The sequence below is a fragment of the Ambystoma mexicanum genome, chromosome 7q (assembly GCF_040938575.1).
Source record: "Ambystoma mexicanum isolate Mex_15411 chromosome 7q, UKY_AmexF1_1, whole genome shotgun sequence".
Classification (NCBI taxonomy): domain Eukaryota; kingdom Metazoa; phylum Chordata; class Amphibia; order Caudata; family Ambystomatidae; genus Ambystoma; species Ambystoma mexicanum.
Genome location: NC_090941.1, coordinates 948,224,360 through 948,247,357, shown reverse-complemented (window position 1 = coordinate 948,247,357; position 22,998 = coordinate 948,224,360). Strand labels below are relative to the sequence as shown.

The following is a 22,998-nucleotide window of genomic DNA, read 5'->3' as shown; positions in this document are numbered from 1 at the left end:
AGTTTGTCAGACTCCAAAAACAAACACTGAAAACACAGAATTTAAAGTACAAAGTCCCAAAGTTCAGCAAAAGAGCTGGGGGGTCTCTAAGGTGGGGGGAATGTAGCACTAAACTGAAAATTCTCCCCAACAGTGTGACTGCACCAATTCTTACCCAACAGTAGGCCATACCTACCCCAGTTCTTTGCTCCTTGCGCCACTCTTTGGGTTGTGCTGAACAGTGAGGGCACTGTGTCTCCCTCCACTTACCCTTTTCTTCACTCCACTCTGACACAGCCCTTCTTCTAGCCAACACTTATTCCAATCCTTTGGACTCTCTTTCTGCCTATCCAGACTATCGTATCCTTTCTCCAGCCCCCTTTGATCCCTCCCTTCTTCCCTCCTTCCCTCCCTCCCTCTCTGCATCAGACCTTGCCTCTTATTTTTCTTCTAAAGTTACTCTTCTCTGCTCATCCATTTTCTCTTCTTCCTCGTCCCACCCTTCCTTCCGTAATACTGTTAGTCCTCAGTCGCACACTCTTCTCTGATCCCCAAGGTTTTATGGCGCCTTTCCTCGTATCTGGCTCTGCTCTTTAACCTTTCCCTTCAGTCTTCTACTTTTCCTTCTTTATTCAAACATGCTTCTGTTCTTCCTGTCCTCAAACAACCTTAGGACCCATCTCCTTCATCACCCAATCTTGCTCTTACTTTTTCTCTACAAATGTCTGGAACTTCATCAATTCTCAAGCCACTTCATGTTAATTTGTTCTCTCGTCTCATCTATCAATCCGTCTTTACCCTGTAAACAGCTCTCTCTCCATGATACACTGCTTTAAGCTCACCACACGGCTCTTCTGGTCTTATTCGATCGGTCTGCCGCTTTCGATACCGTTGATCACTCTTGCCATCTTCGCTCCTAGGATGGTCTCAATTCCTATATTCTTCCTCTTCAGTATGTGGTTCCTCTGTGCTCAGTTCTGGGTCCTCTACTCTTTATACTATTTCTCTGGACTCATTTCTTCTTTTGGTCTTTCTCATCACCTCTACGCTGACAATGCACAGCTCTTTCTTTCTCTCATCTATACACTCTACTCTTACCTTCTTGCAATTCAGTCTTGGATGCTGGCCCACTTACTCCATCTAAACTGCTCTCCCAATTTTCCTCTTTGCCTGGAATCAGTTATTCTTCATTCATCCCTTTCTTTCTCTAGTCATATTTATGCATTTTCCTGCTCCTGTCGGTTCCAGCTTTTTAATATCCGTAAGGCTCAACCTTTTCTTTCCTTTATTAGTGCATGTAAAATTCTTGTTATTTTCTGCAGTCTGTTCTACTGTTCTTCTCGTCAGTCTTCCTACTGCTCATGTCTCTCCTCACTGCTCTATCTAGAACTCAGCTCTGTGCCTTCTTTTATCTTTATCCTCTTGTTATTCTAGGGACCCTGCTCTTCGCTTCATTGGCTCTCCTTTGAGTCACGTCTGCTATTTAACTCAGTATGGTTTTTAAATATCTTGATGATCTTGTTCCTGCCCATCTTTTCTCGCTTCACTTTTTACGTTCCATCTCGTCCACTTTGCTCTCTTCTTTGCACTGTTCCACGCCCCCTTGCGCCCATTCTTTCTACCCTTTAGCCCCGAAAAACTGAAATGTGCTTCCCCTTTCTCTGCAGTTACTGTCTTCCTTTTCAGTTTTCCCATCACACCTCTTACTTTCTGGGTAACCTGTGTTTCTCAATAGGTTTTACTTAAATGTGTACTGTTTTGCCCAGGTAATCACCTTTCCCCAGGACCGGAAGGGTCCCAGTTCCAACTTGACATGGTGCCAGGGAGTTCGGTCTCTTATGCAAAAGGCTCACTTTTGTTTTTTTGGGGGGTTGGGAGGGGAGTGATCGACTTTTTGCAATATGTTTTTCAAAGCAATCTTGGCCTAAATATCATGATCTCTTTTTGTGATCAAATTACTTGTCCCTTGAAACTGTCACAAAGGCTTTTAGAACCATCATTGGCAGGTTTAGGAATCTGTTTGGGGGGTCGGGGTGGGGGGCATACATGGGCCATATTTGACAGTCAGAGATGCCGTATGGAAGCCTATGGCGTTGCTGTAGAGTCCACCTCCATCTGTGGGCTAGTGACGGCCCTTTTGTTTTGGCCTGGCGGAGCTTTCCATTACCTTCCGGCTAGAAACGTTTTGTCGGGCGGTGTCTGGGACCATCTGGCGGCGGGTGTTTGGTTCTGTGGCTTTTTAGGGAAACCTGGAGGTTCTGCGCCGATAGCGTTGGAGCCTCTGCTGGTCGCTTATAATCCTTCTGCAATACTGGTGATCCGGTAGTACGATAGCCGTCTCGCCGCCCGCTGTTACACTGTTAGGCACTGGGGTCTTGTTTAGTGTTGTGGCTCCTCCTCTCCCCCTCGAGTGTAGAGCTCTGGGATGGAGCGCCCGACATTTACCCACTGATCTTCAGGCCGCATCTGAAGAACTTCGTCAGGCTTTTCACACAGACGGCAGCGTTTGTTGGCCCCGATTATCTGTCATTATTCGCTCCGTCCTTTCCTCACTCCCTGTATCAATTCCTGAGCGGTAACAGAGGTACAGGACCGCAGAAATATGTTCCAAACATCATTTACAAACAAGGGACTGGCTGCTATAATTACAAAGATGACACAAATGGTATACAAACTAAAAGTCAACAAAATTGACAACCACCAACCAAAAACAGATGAACGTTAAAAATGTTATGATCTGTAAACACAGAGCAAACCCCACCCCATAAGCTTGAAGAAAGCCTGCGGCACAACAGGGCAAAACAAAGTTTCAATTACCATTGACACCTTCCTCTAACTTGACCACAAATCAGAAGCTCATCCCACGACCCATCCGCTGTGTCATGCCTTACTTACTGTTCCCACAGAACCCTTGCAATCACACTTGTGCCAACTATGCCAACAGCCTCTACGTCAGCCTCCCAGAATACCCTCTGAAATGCCTACAGAGCAACAAAGAAAAACGCAGCCACCAGGTATAACTAAGATTTAAAAGATGGGAGTACATTACCCCAGTACTTTGGACCCTACACTAGCTTCCTATACATTAAATCGAATCCAAAAGACTCTGCATCACCTACTGGGCAATCTAGACACCGATTCAGTGTGGCAACCTTACTGACAGTGCCTTAAAACAAAAAGGAAACCACTTTGGTGATCATCTCTGCTAAACTTTGGCGCACCATGCCCAGACAGATGTGCATATAGAACGAATAAACCATAGAAAGAAAACATGCCCAAACCAGCACTACACATGATACCGGGCCAGACAAAGCACAAACACACACAATCCTGCACATACCCAACCTGGTGGCATCAAAACACTTCCCTGGAAGGCACACTCATAGGACTTTAAAGGAGCCAAGGGAGAAACCCGAAGGCGTCTCACCCGCTAGTCCCCGGGGATCTGTCATCCAGGTGGCCAGGACATGGCCAGCGCTATTGGATCCAGTTCCTGGGTGTGGACCAGTGTGGGAGGATCACGGATCACCTGCAAGGGAGGGGGGGGTGGGGGGGCTCTTCGGAGAGTGGAAGGGAGACACCGAAGGGTGAGACGTGGTATCCCCTTCCTTATGACACCTTTTCCCCCATCCTGCCCAGTAGGATACTTGGAAACTCTACCCACCCCCCCTTCCAACACAAACATTTTCTCACAGCGTGAATGACAAAAACAATACCGAGCCGTTTACCCAACATGTCCCAACACAAGGGTCAGGCAGAGTCAGGAAATTGCTGACAGCTACACACACCGGACTACCCTTTCCCTTCCCCATAGGGATAAAGGGCGGAGCACAAGAGCACACTCCGAGCAAGGCCGAAAGCACGAGGAGGCAACCGTTCTGCCGACTGCACTTCAGGCGGAGCAAAGAGACCTGGGGACAGGGGGGGTGGGGACGTCAAGGAGGGAGTTGCCCATGCCCTTTTCAACCTAGACCCACAAAGCCTCCGATGAACGAAACATAAGACCAGTAATCGCAGATGGCGAATGGTTAACAGAGGTCAGCGGTACGTGGAACCCTCCCGCACTGATAGCCAGGGCAGGGAGATGCAGTTGCCATCATGGTACCGTCATGGACTCCAGCGGCTAAGGAATCGCCAACTAGTTCAGCACAACCGGTGAGTCAGAAGAACCAGATAGTCGACCAGACTGTTAGGCTCACGATTGCAGTGGCAACATGAAGATAGACAAGAGGTCTTTTGTGAGCGAACTTGGTACTAGAGAGAGTGGTCCGGCGCGACGTGGGCACTCATTCAAAGGTCTCTAGTTGGTACCCCTCTCCTGAACAAAGACTGCGTGTTGGTACTTGTAGTTTCTTTACTCACAATGTTCAAGAAGCTATAGGGAAGACCGGGATAAGTATTAAGGTGATCATACAAGGGTCCAGCCAAATACCTTTCACAATCGAAAGTTAGACACATTGAAGAGGTTTTGATATTGTGAAACAGGCGTTTGCGGCCGCTGAGGGGGAACGCTGTGCGAACTGCGATATTGGGAAACCCACACTTGCCGTAGACCAACAGTCACCCAGCGAGACAAAAATCGCCTTTCAGAAGTCTGTTTAAATTGGCAAGCGCTCGGGGAGGTTGACACTGAAAGAAGGATCGGTGCTCAGCTGAGGGTGATCCAAGGGTGAAGGGTAATCACTCGACAAAGGTTAACAGAAAGAACTTTGTTTTTATGTTTTGGCATTTCAGGCCCTACTGAAGCAAGAGACTTTGCATGAGAAGAGACTTGGGCACAGAAGGCCCCAATATTAAGAAAACAAATGGTAAGCTTGTCCCGGAGAAGCCCAGGAGCGTGCTGTGTTCGACAGTCTTACCTTTTCCCGTGCTAAAAACGTGGGGCAGGGAGCACCCGGCCATAACATCCAGACTTATTTATTTTGTCAACACTTTGCTTGTGAACATTATCCAACACACTTTTGTAGCATAGCGTTAAGGATTTGCAATAGTTTATTTCAGTATAGGCCCTTTTTATTTGCCAAGACTTCACTAGGACTGTATTATTTGATGGTCGCAGCTTGCTCCATCTTAGATTTAGGTTTAGATTAGGAGTTTGTCACCCATTTTGCAGTTTAATAAACACCCTGAATTGTGATCACTTGCGTCTATCTTCCTTTGATGCCATGCCTTCCTTACAGATCCTCCAACCATCCCCTACAAAATTAGCTATTATATATACACACAAGTCCGATTAAAACAAAAAAATAAGCATGAATGCTGCACCTATTTGCCAGCCTCCGCCGTCCGGGAAGTGCAGGAGCCCCCACCATTGCCGACACCAACAATGAGACCGTGTCCATGAAGCCTTGCCCAGCTGCACAGACGTCGCCCCACTACCTGCAACGGTAACAAATCAGCTGTGCTGCGCACACCACGCTCCAACGGTCCAACACCCTTTTATCACTATTAAGCCTCCTGCTTCCAATCTGACATATTTGCAAACCCAGATGCCCTCCAAACGCCTGTTCTCACAGCTACTGCTCCTAATCCAATTACGATCCGCACATTGCTCGCCTAGCTTATGATCCACGGTAACCGCCCGATCACCGTACTTCACCCCGGATGGACATACGGATGGTGCGGCTCCCGCACCCATCGCCCATGCCAGTACTACTGAACACATTTCTCGAACTAGCCTATGGTATTTGCTACTGTATTAAACCAATCTAGCATTACACTACATTGAGCTAAAATAGCCCACTATACCTCAGTGAATGGACATACGATCTGCACTGCACTCAATTGGCCTTATGATTTGGTCTGCACCAAGCTGCTATTGCCTGAGCTATAGAAACTCAACTTTGTCCACAGTGCCTTAGCGAAAGTGAAACTAGCCTATTGTGTATTAGTGCACTGCCCTGTGTTTTGCGTTATTCTGAACTGTACTAAGCCCTGTGTTTTGAATTGTGTTGAACTGTACAAAGTTGCTCTAGGCTAAACTAGGTCAACCCAGCCTATTGTGCCTTAGTACAATTTGAAGCAGTGGGCAGTGCACCAAGTTAAATCAGCCTATTGTGCATTAGAGCATTTCCCTGTGTTAAATTGTGTTGAACTGGGGGGGGGGCGCTGTTGTGCGCCGAGCAAGATGGCCGCCTAAAGCGTGAGCTCCGTGGCGGGCAGACTTCACGATCCTGTTTTTGGCACATTTGCCCCTTTGCAGCCGCTCACGGGGCACACGGCTCTGTAGCCGCTACCTCAGGGATCCTGTCGACCCAGTCCCGACGTGAATCGGGGCCGGGAGGTGCTTTCCCCGGACTTCGCGGTGCCCATCCCCCAGCCTGCGGCGCTCCTGCACGTCTAAACCCGGCCCCGGCGGGGAGTGGACGATCCCGCCCGGTGTCTTGCCGCACTTCTTCCCGCATCTGCTTGCATAGGTGGGGGCCGGCCTGCCTTACCCTTCTCGGCGACGGGGTCGACGGAGACCTGGGACCGTGACCCGCCGGCCGAGCTACTGTTTCTGCTGGTGCCGGGTGGCCTGAGGCGCCCTGCCCCGGCGCTCCTGGAGGAGCGTCCGGCCTGCGGCGAGGCCGCCCCGCTCTTCCTCCCCAGCTGCGGGAGCCGCCGCAAGATCTCCTCGGAAGTCCACAGGATCACAGTGGAGTCCCCCCCCCCCCCCCCCCCCCCTCAGCACACGCTGCTGGAGCGGCGCGGCTTCCGGGTGCGTGCTGTGGGGGACTCCACTGTGATCCTGTGGTCCCAGCCCCGGAGTGAGTGGTGGGTCCGGGAGGAGCTTTCCCCAGACTTTGATGTGCCCACCCCCCCGCCTGCGACGCTCCTGCGCGCCTACACCCAGCCCCGGCAGAGAGTGGACGAACCCGCCCGGGGTCTTGCCGCACCTCTTCCCGCATCTGCTTGCATAAGTGGGGGCTGGCCAGCCTCTCCCTTCTCGGCGGCGGGGTCGACGGAGACCTGGGACCGTGACCCGCCGGCCGAGCTACTGTTTCTGCTGTGCCGGGTGGCCCGAGGCGCGCTGCCCCGGCGTTCCTGGGGGGACGTCCAGCCTGCGGCGAGGCCGCCCCACTCTTTCTCCCCAGTTGCTGGAACCGCCGCGGGGACTCCTCGCCTCCTCTCGTGAAGTCTTCATCGCCCGTGAGGGGGTTGCTGGGTCCAAAAGTCAGCGCGCGATGCGCTGCGGGAGCAGCACAGCCTCCAAGTACGTGCTGTGGGGGGGCTTCACTGACTTCCCGTGCCGGAGTTGCTGCCTTCTTCCCTCTGTTGAGGGGTGCCCGTGGTTCTTTCACTGGCGGCTCCCGGCCTCGGGGCCCTGGTGTCACCCCTATCTGGGGGGCCGTCTCTCCTGCAGTGGCGGCATCGGAGGCCCACAAACAACAACTGACCCCGCCTGGTGAGCTCGAACTCTTCCTGGCCCTCCTACTTGGAGGGTGCCCTGCGCTCCGAGGTTGTCGCTCTCTGGCCGAGTCCTCGAGGTGGAGAAGAAGAACGAGGACTTGGAATCCCGCTCAAGGCGTAATAACCTTCGCATTATCGGGGTTCCTGAGAACGAAGTCCACGAGCCAATGGAGGACTTTGTTGAGCGCACACTAATGTCACTTCTGGATTCACCCAAGCTCTCCCCTCACTTCGCTATTGAGCGGGCGCACCGTGCCCTTATGGCTAAACCCAAACCCGGGGCTCCGCCTCGGCCCATCATTGCCCGGGTCCTGAACTACCGAGATACCCTGCTTAGGGCCGCGAGGATCAAGGGCGAGCTGTTCTTGGGTGGTGCAAGGATTCATCTTTACCCCGATTTTTCGACTGCCGTCCAACGGGAGCGTAAGACTTTCCAAGCGGTGAAGCGGAGACTGCGAGATCACTCCATTAAATGTGTTATGCTCTACCCTGCCAAACTGCGCATAGAACATGCTAACCAGGTGTTGTTCTTCACGATCCCAGAGGAGGCCTCCAAGTTTTTGGACGAACACTTCCCAGGTTGACTCCCTTCTCCTGTCCACGGCTCTGCAGCTACCCCCTTGGGCCCTGCGGGGGGAGGCCAGGTCCGGCCGTTCCCCGGCGCTGGAGCCGCATTGATCCTCTTCCTCGGATTCGGCTTGTTCAAGTTTGTTTAGTACAAATAAGTGCCATGTCGCTATGTGCAAGACACTTTGCCTAACTCATTTACAATGTTTGTAGTTGCACCTTAAGCTCTACTGGTTCTGCTGCAGCCCGGAGCGCTGCGGCCAGCCCGGCCTACAGGCCCCCAGGCACTGATGCCTCTAGTTTGGTTTTGGTTGAGGGGGGTTGGGACTGTCATTCCTCTGTTTGGGAGGGGGATGTGGGTGGGGGTGGGACATGTTTGGGGTATTATTATCAGAAAATTGGAGCTGGCAGCGAAGGCGGACCGTGATGCAGCATTCATCCATTGGTCTTGGTCACTTTTTTTGACTGTAACACCATCGTATCTATGGCTGAAGGGGACTTGACCTTTATGAGTTGGAACATACGGGGGCTGGTAACTATAAAAAGATGAGGCAGCTCCAGCTGCAGGCTGAGCGCCACGGATCCAAGATTCTTTTTTTGCAGGAGACACATGCTCGCACGGAACAATGCGTGCGTTTCGCCAAAACCTGGGGCCCCCATAGATTCTTTACCGATTTCTCTACTCAAAGTCGTGGGGTCATGACCCTCATTCACAAAAGTCTCCGGTTCACCCTCATTTCCTCACAAATTGACCCCCTGGGCAGGTATGTTCTGTTACATGCCACGCTTCAGGGGAAGGAAGTGGTTCTGCTGAACATTTATGGCCCCAACCTGGATGACCCTGAGTTTTACAGACAGGTCACATCTCTTCTGGATGGCTTCCCCCTTGTTCCAATTCTCTGGGGGGGTGATTTTAATACTATCTTCGACGTAGCCCTTGATAGATCTGGGTCAAGCCCCGTCATCTCTCCAGAGCAGCCTATGCTGCATTATCATCCTTACCTTGCTTGGCCATGGTGGACGCATGGAGGTTCTTTTACCCCGACTCCCGCGTTTATTTGTTCTACTCTTCAGTCCATGACTCATACTCCCGAATTGACCGTTGGGTGATCTCCAATACTTTGGTTAAGGACGTGATACAGTTAATGATTCTGCCCAGAACCTTGTCCGACCACTCTCCAGTGACTATCACCGTGAGTTGGAGTCCTGATCCCGGCCGGACCCGCTGTTGGAGATTGAAACCCCTCGCTCTGCTCGACCCAGAGTTCCGCTCCGAGCTCGAGGACTCTATTGAGGAGTTCTTTGAGATGAACGCGGGGTCGGTACCATCACTGGCCACACTATGGGAGTCTTTTAAGGCTTATATTAGAGGGATTGCACTTTCCAAAGAAAATGGGGTCCTTAAGTCGATCCGGAGAGACCTAGCCGAGAGTGAGTCCAAGTTATCGACCCTAGAGGCTGCAAGCTCACTTCACTCTTCCCCGGGTAACCTAGCGGCCATTGGGGCGGAATTAGATACGTTCCGCTCCCTTGCTGAGCGCGAACAGAGGTTTCTGGACAACCCAGGCACTGCGAGGAAATACGGGGAGGGCGAGCGCCCTGGTCGTCTCCTTGCGAGGTTGATACGACATGAGACGGGTTCCCCACACATACTCGGGATCGAGAGACCTGACGGCTCCTTGGCTGTCTCCTCTCGGGACGTCAACACGGAATTCTTTAATTTTTACGAGTCCCTATACTCTAACTCAGACGAAGTGTCGGTGGTAGAGATTGACTCCTTTCTCGATTCCCTCCCCTTGTCGACTTTACCCCCCTGAGGCCGCGGGCTCTCTTGATTCCCCACTCACACTGGAGGAGCTCTCTGACGCCATCTACTCCTTATCCTCGGGGAAGACCCCCGGCTCGGATGGTATCCCAGTCGAATTTTACAAGTCCTATAAGTCACTCCTGCTTCCCCACTTGTTGGCTGTTTGGGAGGAGTCGGTGGAGGCGGGGGTGTTCCCTCCTTCACTTCGTGAGGCCACGATTACAGTATTACTAAAGGCTGGCAAACCCCCCCTCGCATTGTGGCTCGTATCGTCCGCTTTCAGTTATGAATTGTGACGCCAAAATATATGCAAAGGCCCTGGCGCTCAGGTTAGCCCCCCTCCTACCATCCATCATTCATCCCGATCAAGCCGGCTTTGTCCCGGGGCGCTCCACCTCCCTTAACTTAAGACGTATATTTAATATAATCGATAGGATTAGCCCAGAGACTCAGGCTGTGGCGGCCACGCTTGACATGCAAAAGGCCTTTGACTCGGTCTCATGGCAGTTTCTTTGGCGGGTTCTCGAGAGCTGTAAATTTGGTCCCTCCTTTCTCTCTTGGGTCAAGCTACTCTATTCATCTCCCGTGGCTAGGGTCCGCACTGACGATCACTGCTCCCCTCTCTTTGGGATCGCCAGGGGGACGAGGCAGGGGTGTCCATTTTCTCCCTTGGTTTTCGCGATTGCCATTGAGCCCTTCGCGGACATGCTCCGTCACCGTCATGCCCACAGAGGCCTCCGAACTGGGGGTAAGGCGGACATAGTCTCCCTATATGCGGATGACGCACGGTTGTTCATTCGTTCTCCATCCATCAACTTGCCTCCAGTGCTTGAGGATATCATTCATTTTGGCCGGGTCTCGGGCCTTAGGGTGAATTGCTCGAAGTCCACCCTTTTTCCACTAACGGAATGCACTCTCTCCCCCCCTGACACTCTGGGATTCACATGGGCTCAATCCACTTTCACCTACCTGGGGATAGAAGTAACGCGTCAGCGGGCGCTGACCTTCGAGGAGAACTTTCAGAAGTACCTTACACATCTGTCCGTTAAAGTTTTAGCCTGGGACAAGCTCCCGCTTTCCCCTCGCAGGCAGAATGGGACTCCTGAAAATGGTGGTGTTACCCCAGCTGCTTTATAGGTTTGCCAATATACCCTTGTGGCCAGGCGCGGACTTTTTTCGCGACTTGACTCGTACAGTTAACTCCTTCCTTTGGCACTCAGGTGCGGTCCGGCTTAAGTTTGAGACCCTGTCCACTCCTATGGCCAACGGGGGCTTTGGCGCTCCTGATTTTCTTAAATACTGGCTGGTATCCCAGATCCAATATATCTCTCATTGGTTTAACACGACTGACCCCCCCCCCTCCTCATGTCCGGCTCGAGAAGCTCGCGGTCTGCGACCGCGACAACCGCTCTTTGGTAATACAACCCGCTCCTCTGGTACTGAATTCACAGAGCCCAGTCGCGTGCACATCCCTTGCAATGGCCAAAACATGGAAGCTGCTTGGAATTGCCCACGTCTTCCACGGCAACCTTCCTCTCTGGAACTTTCCAGGGGTCCCCCAGGTTGCACCACTCACTGTTCGTCGCTGGGCCGAAGCGGGTTATGAGTTGCTGCGGGACGTGTTTGACCAGGGTATATTCATCGAATGGCTTGACCTCCCTCTGCCCTTGAGGAAGGACAGGAGTGTCTGGCTTCAATACGCGTCACTCCGCAAGACCCTCAAGCATAATTATCAAATGTTGCCTGCTTTACCACCAGACGATCCGGCCATTGAGGAACTTACCTCCCCCTCACCCATGAGAGGTAAAATCTACAGGTTATATTCTATGCTGCAGTCCAGATCCTTCCCTGAATTTGCTAAACTTAGACGGTCTTGGGAGGTGGACTTGGGGGTGGAAATGTCGGATGACCGCTGGGCACACTTATGTGAACGCACTCACCGGGTGTCCTTTAATTCTCGATTTAAACTTATTCAGTTCAAGGTGCTGCATAGGTTCCACTATACGCCGGTCAGATTGCATCGCATGTCCAGTGACCATCCCTCCAGTTGCCCTCGCTGCGGTCATGTAGATGCGGACTACATCCATATGATTTGGTCCTGCCCCCGCCTCTCAGTTCTGGGGAGCGGTTTGCTCGACAGTATCTGCTATTTTCGATCACCCCATTGACCCTTCCCCAGCATTGTGTCTCTTCCACGACCTCCCTGGCCTCTCACAAAACTCGGCCGGCCTCTGCATGCTCTTAGCGGTTCGGTCCATCCTGTTTTGCTGGCTTCACCCCTCTCCCCCCACACATGCCCAATGGTTAAGGGCGGTCACGTGGGCCTCTGACTCTGAGGAAACCTGGTCTCACATGCAGCCCTTCCACTCCAGGCCTAGGGACATCTGGCTTAGGTTCCGTTCCTACATGTCCGACCTCAACATGACTCCGGTAGCTTCCCCTCCACCTGCTCTTCCTCACTAGTTTGAGATCTCCCTCCATATCATGGGGTTTGGCCACCCTTCTTCACATGTTATTTGTATCTATGTTCCTAAATCGTTTTGTGTGCAATCTCTGTATGCCTGTACCATGAATAATATTGACAGATTGTACTTGCTGGGCGCTGTTCGCCTGTTTTGCTGCCACGCTGCCTAATAAAAAAAGAATTTAAAAAAAATAAAAAAAAAAATAAAATAAAAATTGTGTTGAACTGTACCAAGCTGCTCTAGTCTAAACTAAGTCAATCCAGCCTATTTTACATTAGCGCATTGCCCTGTGTTTTGAATTAGGCTGAACTGTACTAAGTTGCTCTTGCCTAAACTACAGTGAATCAACCAACCTCACTTTGCCTTTAATGAAAGTCAAACCAGCCCTCTACAGAAGCACTCTAACCTTAGCCTTGCTTCTACCATTGCTTAGCCTCTGCACTTCTTCTGACTGCCCCACAGACCACAACCTATTACGATGGACCTTAAAAGCCATACTCAAACTGGCATAACTAACATGCACTTAGCCCCCTAGAATGGATTCACCGCTTCGCCCTACCACCCACGCTGTGGTACCCATGTTCAGTGAAAGACGAAAACCTGAGACTTGGATCTCGACTTATCCTTCACAATCCATCATCAGCCATCCCCTTTACCCAGCCTTCTTCCATTAGGCCCAAAACCTAATTCAGTCAAAACTCCAATGACTGAACGCCCAACGATTAGAGATGCCCTTATCAACGCTCGGTCATTGGTCGCCCACGCGGTAGACATTGCAGACCTTATCGTAGCCAATGATCTTCACTTCTTGGCCATCACTGAAACCTGGCTGCACCAAGCCGCAGGCCCAGCTCTCTATTGCCATCCCAGACGGATACTCAATACTAAGAAAAGATAGGGACACTGGCAAAGGAGGTGGATTAGCCTTCATCGATAAAAAATGCCTTGATCTCAGAGCCATACCGTCAGTCAGCATTCAGTCTGCTCAACTCCTGACAGTAAAATTCCCCTCTCAGCCTCACAAACAATCCTCATGCACCTTATCTATAGGCCTCCCAGACACATTTCACTCGAGGAAGATCTCAGCCTTCCTAACTAACAATACCAAACCAGGTTTGCAAATTATCTTGCTTGGGGACATTAACCATGGCCTTGGTGATCCCAACGATGCAAACGCTGCATCTCTAGAAAATACCATTGCCCAACTTGGCCTTAAACATAGGATCTCAGCTCCAACGCACAATAAAGGCAGAACCCTGGACTGGCTTGCTGACTATAACTGCGATACCACAATCCTTAAACTGCCTGGTCCGACCACCATGTCATTTCCTTATCCATCCGTGGTAACGCGCACCCCACATCTACACCAGCCACTGCACCACAAACCTTCCCTAGAAACAACTGCAACATAACGATGCAAAACCTGCGCCCACTTATCCATAACATCCTCAACCCAGTAATCTATGCCAATTTAGATGCAAACAAACTAGTCAACCTCTACAATGAGACCTTTAAAGAAGCTGTTGACAACATACCGCCAATCAAACTCAAAGACAGACCAATAGCCCACCTCAACAAATGGTTAGTGCCCGAACTGAAACTCCTGCGGAACGCCAAACGGGCGGCCGAATCCGCCTGGAGAAAAATGCCCAACCCATCCAGTAAAGCTCTCCTTACTGCAGCGGCTGCCTCTTATAAAACAGCCACCCTCACTGCCAAGAAAGACTTATGATAATAGAATAGCCAATGGCAACTCCAAGACAAAAGAACTCTTCAATATCCTCAGGGAACTTGAATCACCACCTACATCAACAGAATCCTGTGTGAAAGAGGAAGATTGGTGTGAAAAAAATCCAAAAAGGCGCTGGCAGACAAAATAACCTTACTTCAAGCTAAAAATTCAGACTCTCCCTCAACTCCCTCCCATAAGACCTCTACCTGCTGCCCCCCCTTCTTTACTCCAGTTTCTGCCAAAGAAGTAGAGATCATCATCAAAGGCCTGAAACCATCCAGATGCCAAGGAGACTTCTGCCCAGCTAGCATCATTCAAAAAGCTGCCAATGAACTGGCACCCTTCATTACAACCTTAATCAATTCCTCCTTCAAAACTAGCTCAGTCCCCAACAGCCTTAAAAAGGCGTGGTTCAAACAAAAAAAACACACTAACCTAGACCCCAATAACCCCAACAACTACAGACCCATCACTACTGCCCTATATTCTTTTTTTTTAAAAAATATGTTTATTTTAAAAAATAAGGCAGGGTGACAATCATACAGTATAAACTATACATGTGATGTATTTTTCAACAATCCCCTTAGACTCCCACCTGCTCCCCCCATTCTTAATCTGGAGTCTCTCCCCCCCCCCCACCCCCCGGGCTAATCGCTCTGGGCCCCCAACAACCATATTCCCCCTTCAGGGGTCCTCCCGGTCCCTCAGGGTCCACCGGGTATTGACGGGCTTATAAGCGAGGGCGGGAAATCGCTGGTCATACTCCAATATTGGGGCCCAAATGTTCTGGAAGTAGTGGAGTCCAGTTCTTGCTGCCGTTACCTTCTCCGCGTTTAATATATACCATAGCTTCCCCCACCACTCGGACATGAAAGGGCCATCAGGGGATTTCCAGAAGCGGGAGAACACAGTTTTCCCCAGTTAGGAGGCATTGATTCAGCAGTTTCGCTCTGCTCCCGGACCGTGGATAGATCCCAGGGACCGGGACCCCCAGCAGGATGGGTTCAGGCTCCAGCGGGAGAGCCGTCCCGGCACTCTGTTCAATAGTCGCCAAGCATAGTTTCCAAAAATTGCTGGATCTTTGGTCATGTCCACCACATATGAAAGAAGGAGCCCGGTTGGCCACACCCTCTGCAGCAAGCATAGTCCCCCTGGGGGTTCATATGGTGAAGCCTGAGGAGGAGTAGGGGGGGGGGGTATGGGGGGGGGGGGGGGGGGAAGAGAAAATAGTACCACTGCAGCATTATCTTGTATGCACATTCCCTACTGGTGACGCAAGTGGACGAGGAGCGTGTTCGGGCCCAGATATCCACTCAGGTCTGGTCCTCCACTGGGTGTCCCAGGTCAGCCTCCCACTGGACCATACATCGGGTTTTTGAGACCAGGAAGTCTCCCAAGAAGCGTCTATATAAAGTGGAAACCCTGCCTCGAGTTGGGAGGTCCTTGAGTGTTAGTTCGAGGAGGGTGAGGGGGCGCGTAGCTGCCCGCAGGGTTTGGGGGTGCAAGCACCAATGACACAACTGGTTATATATGTGAACCTGTCTCTTTCCTGAAGTTGGAACCTTTCCTTGCATTGTTCGAATGTGTGGGGTATGTTTCCCGCATACAGCTGTTCCAGGTTCTCGAGGCCTTCATCTATCCAGTTCTGGAAGTTACGAGGATTCGCCTCGGGTGAGAATGCTGGGTTGTGGAAGATAGGCGATAGGGGACTCAGTCCCCTCGGAATTCCCTTTTGCTTTAGTGCCCAGTCCCAGGAGATCAGAGTATTTGGTCGCCAGCAGAAGTCCTTTCCAACATTCTCTGAGGGGAGGCGGAATATGTGGGAGAAACCGCAGAGGGAGCGGGAGTTGTGCTTGCTCCAATTCTACCCATCTGGGGCAGTTCGTTATTATCTGCCATGCGCGGATGTGTGCCAGTTACGCTGCCGCCTTGTAGATCCAGGACCCCCAGCCCACCCAGTTTGGGGCTGCCTAGCAGTGTCTTGTGGGGGATCCTGGCCTTTTTGCCCCTCCAGATAAACTTCAGCATTTTCCTCTGCAGGTCACAAACGGTTGGTACTGGGATTGCCACTGGGAGGGAAGAGCAGGCATGAAGGAATCTCGGGAGGAAGTTCATCTTGCACGCTGTTATGCGTCCCATCATCGAGATTTCCTGGGACGCCCAACGCTTTAGGTCGCCTTCCAGTTCCCTAAACAGCTGGGGGAAGTTAGTCTGGTATGTGTTTTTCGGGTTCGCGCACTCCCAGGTAGGGGATGGCCCTTCTCTTCCATGCAATTGGGCACATCCTGGCCAGCATCTCTTGTTCCTCCGGGGTGAGGCCGATGCCCAAGGCTGCCGCTTTGGTGAAGTTGACGAAGAAGCCAGAAACCTCCCCATAGCTGGTGATTTCCATCAGGGCATGCTTTAATGAGTGGTGGGCCTTCGTGATCGTGAGCAGTACGTCAGCCGTGTATAAAGCAATTTTATGCTGAGATGGTCCGACCTGGATGCCCTTCATGTGATCGTTCCCCGTGATTCTCTGAGCAAAGGGTTCCATGGTGAGAGCAAAAAGCAGAGGCGATAGTGGGCAGCCCTGTCTGGTTCCGCAAGTCAGGGGGAAAATCGAAGCCGAGATGGACCCATTGACCCTCAGGAAGGTCTTTGGGGATTTGTAATTACCCAGAACCATTGTCTGAAACATTGCGCCGAATCCGAAGGCCTCCAGGGTGAGTCTCATGAATGACCAGTCCACCCTGTCAAATGCTTTAATGGCGTCTAAGGCCATCAGTACCAGTCCCTGGGAGCTTCGGGTGGCGAGGTCTACCAGGTTCAAGGTTCTGCAGATGTTATCTCCTGCCGGCCTGATCAGGGTGAATTATCTCTGGTAGTATGCGAGCTAGTCGGTTGGCCAGGATTTAGGAGTACAGGTTAGCGTCTATATTCAGCAGGGATATTGGCCTATAGGAGGCTGGGTCCCTCAGGTCTTTCCCTGGCTTGGGTAGGACGACAGTGGTGGATTCCTGCATAGAAGGGGTCACTGCCCCCGTTTCCCTAAAGGAATTTAAAAGTGTCACCAAGGGGGAGATCAGCTGTGGTTTAAATGTTTTATAGAATCTGGGAGGAGAATCCGTCTGGGCCCGGAGCCCGAGATTTAAGGGCTTTGATGGCTTCCTCAACCTCCTCCTCTGATCAGTGTCTCTAGGCTTTCTCTTGCCGGGTCGGGTAGTCAGGACAAGGCTGCTTCCCGTAGGTATTCTTCCAGTTTGAACTGGTCCCGCGGTGGTCCCGTCATTACTTGGGTCAGGTGGTCCACTGCCAGTTTTTTCAATTCTGCATATTGGTCACTCCCTGTGGATCACGCAGGCCGATGATGGTATTCGTGCCCCTCGTTTTGGCCAGTTTGGCTACAAGTATTTTGCCTCATTTTTCACATAATGGAATTGTTTGGCCTTGGCCATCAGTTGTGCAGTGTGTTCAGCATAGTGGGCCTCTAGTTTCTTTCTGGCCGTGCGGATGGCTCGCTGTGTCTTCAGGGGGGGCAGGGGGGGTTGGGGGAGGAATGAATCAACCTTTTTGCTTGTGAATTTCCTCTGCAGCTTTAAGTTCCTCCACGGTCAGAGGGGCGAGGATTAGCCGCCATCACGGGTGAGAGCTAGAAGTGCATCATCCTGCTCTTGGGATTTTAACACGAGCCCCCAACGGGAGGCTGTAACTTTAACTAGTGGGGGGGTGGGGAAGACATTGTGAGTGGAGCCGAGCCCCAGGCCAACTGGGCCAATCAAGTTGATAGGAGTAATATGGAATTCCAAGAACTCAAAGATGGAACGTACCTTGGAATGGGCATGACCCGTGGGTGTAGCCCGCTGCCTTGGTTATAGCTGTTTGTATTGGGAACCTACCCCAGACCAACCAAGCTCAAACATGCGACAAGACTCAGGGACATATCGTGCATACTGGCCAAAAGAACTATAGCAATGGCTTGGAAAAAACCTATGGGCCCACAGTTCAAGATAAGGCACAAAGAGACTGAACGATGGGTGCTAGCCGAGACCGTGGCATGGGAGGACTGTGTGGCCAGATCCACGGATGACTCCACTATGACACTCGAGGCATGGAAGGAACTCACCAGACACATGTTTCACCCTTCGGATGACAAACCCCCCTGAATTAGAACTCAAGTTGGGCCCATGAGGGACCTACCATAAAGCCAGCAGCAGCTGAAGTGCTGCGGACGATGGAGACCCTTCAGAAGCCCTCCCCCTTTGAAGTTACCAGATGGTTCCCCTTCGCTCCCACCCTCCCCCGTAGCAGATGACGCTATATGATACGGACACAGTATTTGTATATTCTTGATGTTAAGTTAAACACATGGCTATTGCTATTTGAGTAAGGCATTATTGCACATAATTTGTTTGATATTAATGAAAATGCCAATAAACAAATTTGAAAATAAATAGCTGTTTGTATGCTGGGTTGGAGATGAGCGTTTACTGTAGAGTCGAGCTGAGCGGTCAGTGGAGGTATGAGGCAGGGATCCATAGAGTGTGGTCCCACCCCTGATTATCTCCTCCTGGTGTACCGAGGCACCTTTGACCAGCAGGACCGCCTAGGCTTCGCCGAGGAAGCAGACCTTTTTTTGGCAACCGCCGGTCCTGGCAAGGTGGCCTCTGTGGGTGAGGATGAGGAGGAAGGGTGCATGATTTTGTTCGCATCCTCAAGGTGGCTAATTCTCCGCAGGGTGCCATTAAACAAGAATTGTAAGGCCGTTGGGAACAGCCATCTATATCACACCTGGTGGTCCTGAAGGAAGAGGGTCAGGGGCCGGAGTGATTTTCTCTTCTGTAGAGTGAAAAGTGAGGGGTCTTGGTAAATCTGAAGAGGTGAGCCCTAGGAGAGTTCATCTTGTGAGCGGCTGATAGCCGAGATGGCCTCTTTTGTAGTGAAGTGGACCCTGGTGATGACATCTGGGGGGAGGTCAGAGTCTACGCCTCGCTGCAGGCGCAATCTGTGGGTGTGATCCAGCAGAAGTTGGGATTTGTCCAGTTGTGGGAGTAGGAACTGGATAAAGTCCCCTACATATTCTGCCAGGTTTTTGTCCGGGACGCAGGACGGAATCCCTCGGATCCGGAGGTTGTTGCCTCAGGCCTTGTTCGAGATCTTCCTGCCTGAATTCAAGGATTTCACATTGGTCTTGTAGGGATCCGATTGAGCGTTGGATTTCCCCCATTGCGGCTGACTGGTCTTGTGAGCAATCCTCGATCTCCCCTAGCCTCTGCTCCACTTCAGTCACCCTTTGATCGGTATGTTCTAATTTGGTGGCGAGTTCTGTCATGGAGGTTCTAAATTCAGACTTGATATCAGCCATGAAAGCCAATATATCTCCTTTGGTGGCAAGGGCTTCTCCTTCCTTCTTAAGGTTTCTGTGGGGTGAGCTTGGAGGGGTCAGGTTTCTTTCCTCCGTCTGTTGACGAGAACATAACAGTGATATGAGAGTTCTTGCCAGCTTTTGATTGTTGGCCATAGTGACTGTTCGGGAGGGGAGGAGGGGGGGAGGGATGGGGGAGGGGGGGGGAGAGAGGTGCTGAGGTTTCTTGTTGGAGTCTAGTCCGGAGGCCGTTAGCCGAGGCCGGAGAGTAGTGATCTTGCAATTCGTTGGAGCAGAGACCCAGAAAATTCAAGATCAGACCTGTCAGTGCCGCTGTTTAGGTGGGTTGTGGCCTCCCAGTATCAGGAGGGGAGGGCGATTATGGTGCTTCCGGTAAAAAGGGGTTGTGGTGTCCTTCCTCAATCTTTGGCTGGGGGAGAGAAACTGGATAAAGATGTGGGCCGGGGCCACCCGGGAAGCAAGCGGGGGGGGGGGGGGGGGGGGGGGGAGAAGAGAATGTACGCAGAGAGTGGCGGATCAGCGCAGCCTCTTCAAGTGTGGCTAAAGTTCTGCAGAACTTGAGGGTCATCTTTTTGGCTGTAGAGACCTTGTGGTGGCCTGCTTAATGAGTATTGTGCAAGGGCCACTGGTTAATGCACTTCACTGCCCATCATACCCATGTGCATTCACTGTAGTGTTGTTGCGGGTTCCACATCCATATCAATCTCCGTTGGGGGCCCAGGTTTATGTTGCCCGGCCCCGCCTCTTCTCTGCAGGCCCTGCTGTTAGTGGTGTATTTGCCGGGTTTCTCCGTTAGGGAATGTGCACCTTATGGGGTCCTCATGCCACCTCGGGGGCCAGCAAGATCACCCGGGAGCCTCGGGGGCCAGCAAGAGCACCCGGGAGCCGCGGGGGGGCTGGGGGCGGAGGGGAACAGGGGACTTGCTGGTTGCGCTGTTGCTCCGGGTGGAGGGGGGCTCTTAAGATTCTATGGCGGACTCCCGCCTCCCTCTCCACTTCGGGGGTCGCCGGTGTAAGTTCTGATTCCACCTCCCCTCCTGTGCCGCTCTCGGGGGGCGTGCCTCTGGTATGTCTCTGTGGAGGAGCTGGGCCCCTGCGCCACTTCTGGGCTGCGCCAAGGCACCCAGCCCCAGGGGGAGCTGCGAGCCCCAGGCGCTGTCACACTGGGTGTCGGGGTCCACTTATGCTGTTCCACGGGAGCAGAGGAGCCTACCACCTGGCCCCCCTGCTCCCTATGGGCTGCACTCACCGGGCTCCACCTCCGCCGCCTGTTGCTCCGGGTGCCGCCTATGAAGTCCCACGGGGGAAGGGGAACTCGTCACCTGGATCTCCGCTCCCATCAGGCCGCAGTGCTTTGGGTCCGGGCCGACCACAGCGTCCTGAGGTATTCGTTTGTTGTTTCACAGAAGCGGAGGAGCCTGCCCCATGGCCCTCTGCTCCAGATGGGCAGCCTTCATCAGGATCCGATTCCGTCGACTGCTGCTCCGAGTACCAGGGACCGCCTCTGATGTCCCGCGGGAGCAGGGGCACCCGCCACCTGGTCCTCCGCTCTTGTTGGGCAACAGCTACCAGCGCAGCGCACCTACAATCTCAATCGTAGTGCGTGCCCGCCATTTTGAATTTTCGGGTGCCGTCGGGCGCCAAGGAGTCCCGTCTGGATTTAGCTATAACGAAGCAATCCTAAGGAGCTCATCTCCGAGCCAGTTATGCCGCCACAGTTCCGATTGCCATAGGTGATATCAGCGGCTTAGAAGTCTTGTGGAAACTGCATTTATTCGTTTCTGGCAGCGGGCTTCTCACGGCTGGCTTCACAGGAGCAGCCACATCGGTGGCGCTCCAAGCCACGCCCTGTCCCCTATATTCTAAAAATCCTAGATAGAGTTGCCCATCTTCAAATACAGAAACATCTTGAAGATGGGCCTCAGACAATCGGTATTTAGACCTAGGCACGAAACGGAAACTGCCGTCCTGTATCTTAAAATCCAGATGGACGAGGCAAGACAGCAGCAAACTAGCCATGCTCTTGCTACTTGCCCTCTTGGCAGCCTTCGACCTCGTTGACCACCAGATCCTCACAGAACATCTGGACTCAGCAGCTGCCTTCTCGAGTGAGGAGTCTGCATGGGTACAATCCTTCCTCTCCAACCGGACCACTAGAGTTCTCACCATCAGCTTCAGCGCACCCCATCCCCATCCACTGTGGCATTCCGCAAGGCTTGTGCACATCACCAACTTTATACAACATCTTTACTAAGCTCCTGTTCGACCACCATGACAACCTGGGGGGTCACATACACCAATTATGCGGATGACACCCAGGTTCTCGTCACGCTGTCAGGATGCTATGAAAAGGACTTCAAACTGATGAATGACTTCTACCTGGAGATCCAGGCATGGATGGCTGAACATGGCTTATGCCTCAACGACGAGAAAACAGCTTCTTCTCGTCGTATCACAACCACACCTAAACAAGCTCAACCCCCGTTACACATCAACATAGACGGTAACTTGATCAAAGTGGCCAAGAATATCAAAACCCTAAGGGTCCATCTGGACTCCACTCTTTCACTCAAAAAGCAAGTAAATGCCATAGCCTCCTCCACAGCCTACACTAATAAGCTCATTAATGCTTGCAAAGCATTCCTCTCGCCTACTAGTTGCATCACCCTGGCTAGGGCACTAGTGCTCTCAAAAAATAGACTACTGCAACACCCTATTCTTTGGCACCTCGGAACGTAATTTGAATAAACTCCAGGTTCTGCAAAATAACGCTCTCAGAGAAGCAGAGTATCCCGCGGCACTCTCACATCTTTACCTTCAGACAAAATGCACAATGGCTCCAAGTACGGGACAGAATCGCCCTCAGATCTTTGGTCATCATTCATAAATGTCTCTCAAATGACGCTCCCAAGTATCTGGTAGACAGATTTAACAAACGGTCATCGGTCAGACCTACCAGAACAAGATACACTGCCTTAACATTCCTAAATTCTCCTTTTTTTTTATTAAAAAAAGGAGACGGGTCAAGCTTCCCGGTTCTGCCAGCTAAACAATGGAATGCTATTCCGCTCAACCTTAGAAATGAACCTTCGTTCTGGACCTTCAGAGCAAAAACTAAATCCGGGTCGCCAACAATAAATGCGTTACTGTTTGATTATTTATTCTACTATGCCTGTATTACTCCGCATCCTACTATTGCAACCACTATGTAACCTGGTCAACTGCACTTACTTCTACTGTCTTGTATATTTCCAAAATGCATGTAACCTATTGAAACACGCTTTAAGTCTGACGCCCAGTTACCTCAGGGTTCGGCGCGCGGTACAAATAAAGCAACTAAATTAAACATCAGAAAACTGTACCAGAGGAATGCCTGGCGTTAGAGGCTGCAGAAAACCCTGCCCGTTAATAAATCATGAAAAGCAAACATAATGGATCAACACCTCACATGAAATTAGCAGAGTCATACTAAACCTGTGACACCACTGCGACATTGGATAACAACTTAAGATACCGCTAAAGAGCAATGCACGATCCAGAGAGGATGCCAAATCGCCATCCCAATTGAGATCTCTAGGTCCAATTTCAAATTGTTGAGAACAGCACAAATGCCTGGCATTGATTATTCCACTAGAGGCAATACAACACTGGCACGAACCCAGGATTACACCCCCAATGTAGAAACATTGCA

At 51.6% G+C, this 22,998-nt stretch overlaps 1 protein-coding gene across 1 annotated transcript in view; it reads right to left on the bottom strand.

The window, feature by feature from the left end:
• The window catches only part of CLNS1A (chloride nucleotide-sensitive channel 1A), a 193,342-nt gene that overhangs the window by 151,814 nt on the left and 18,530 nt on the right, over positions 1-22,998 (bottom strand). The window lies entirely within an intron of this gene.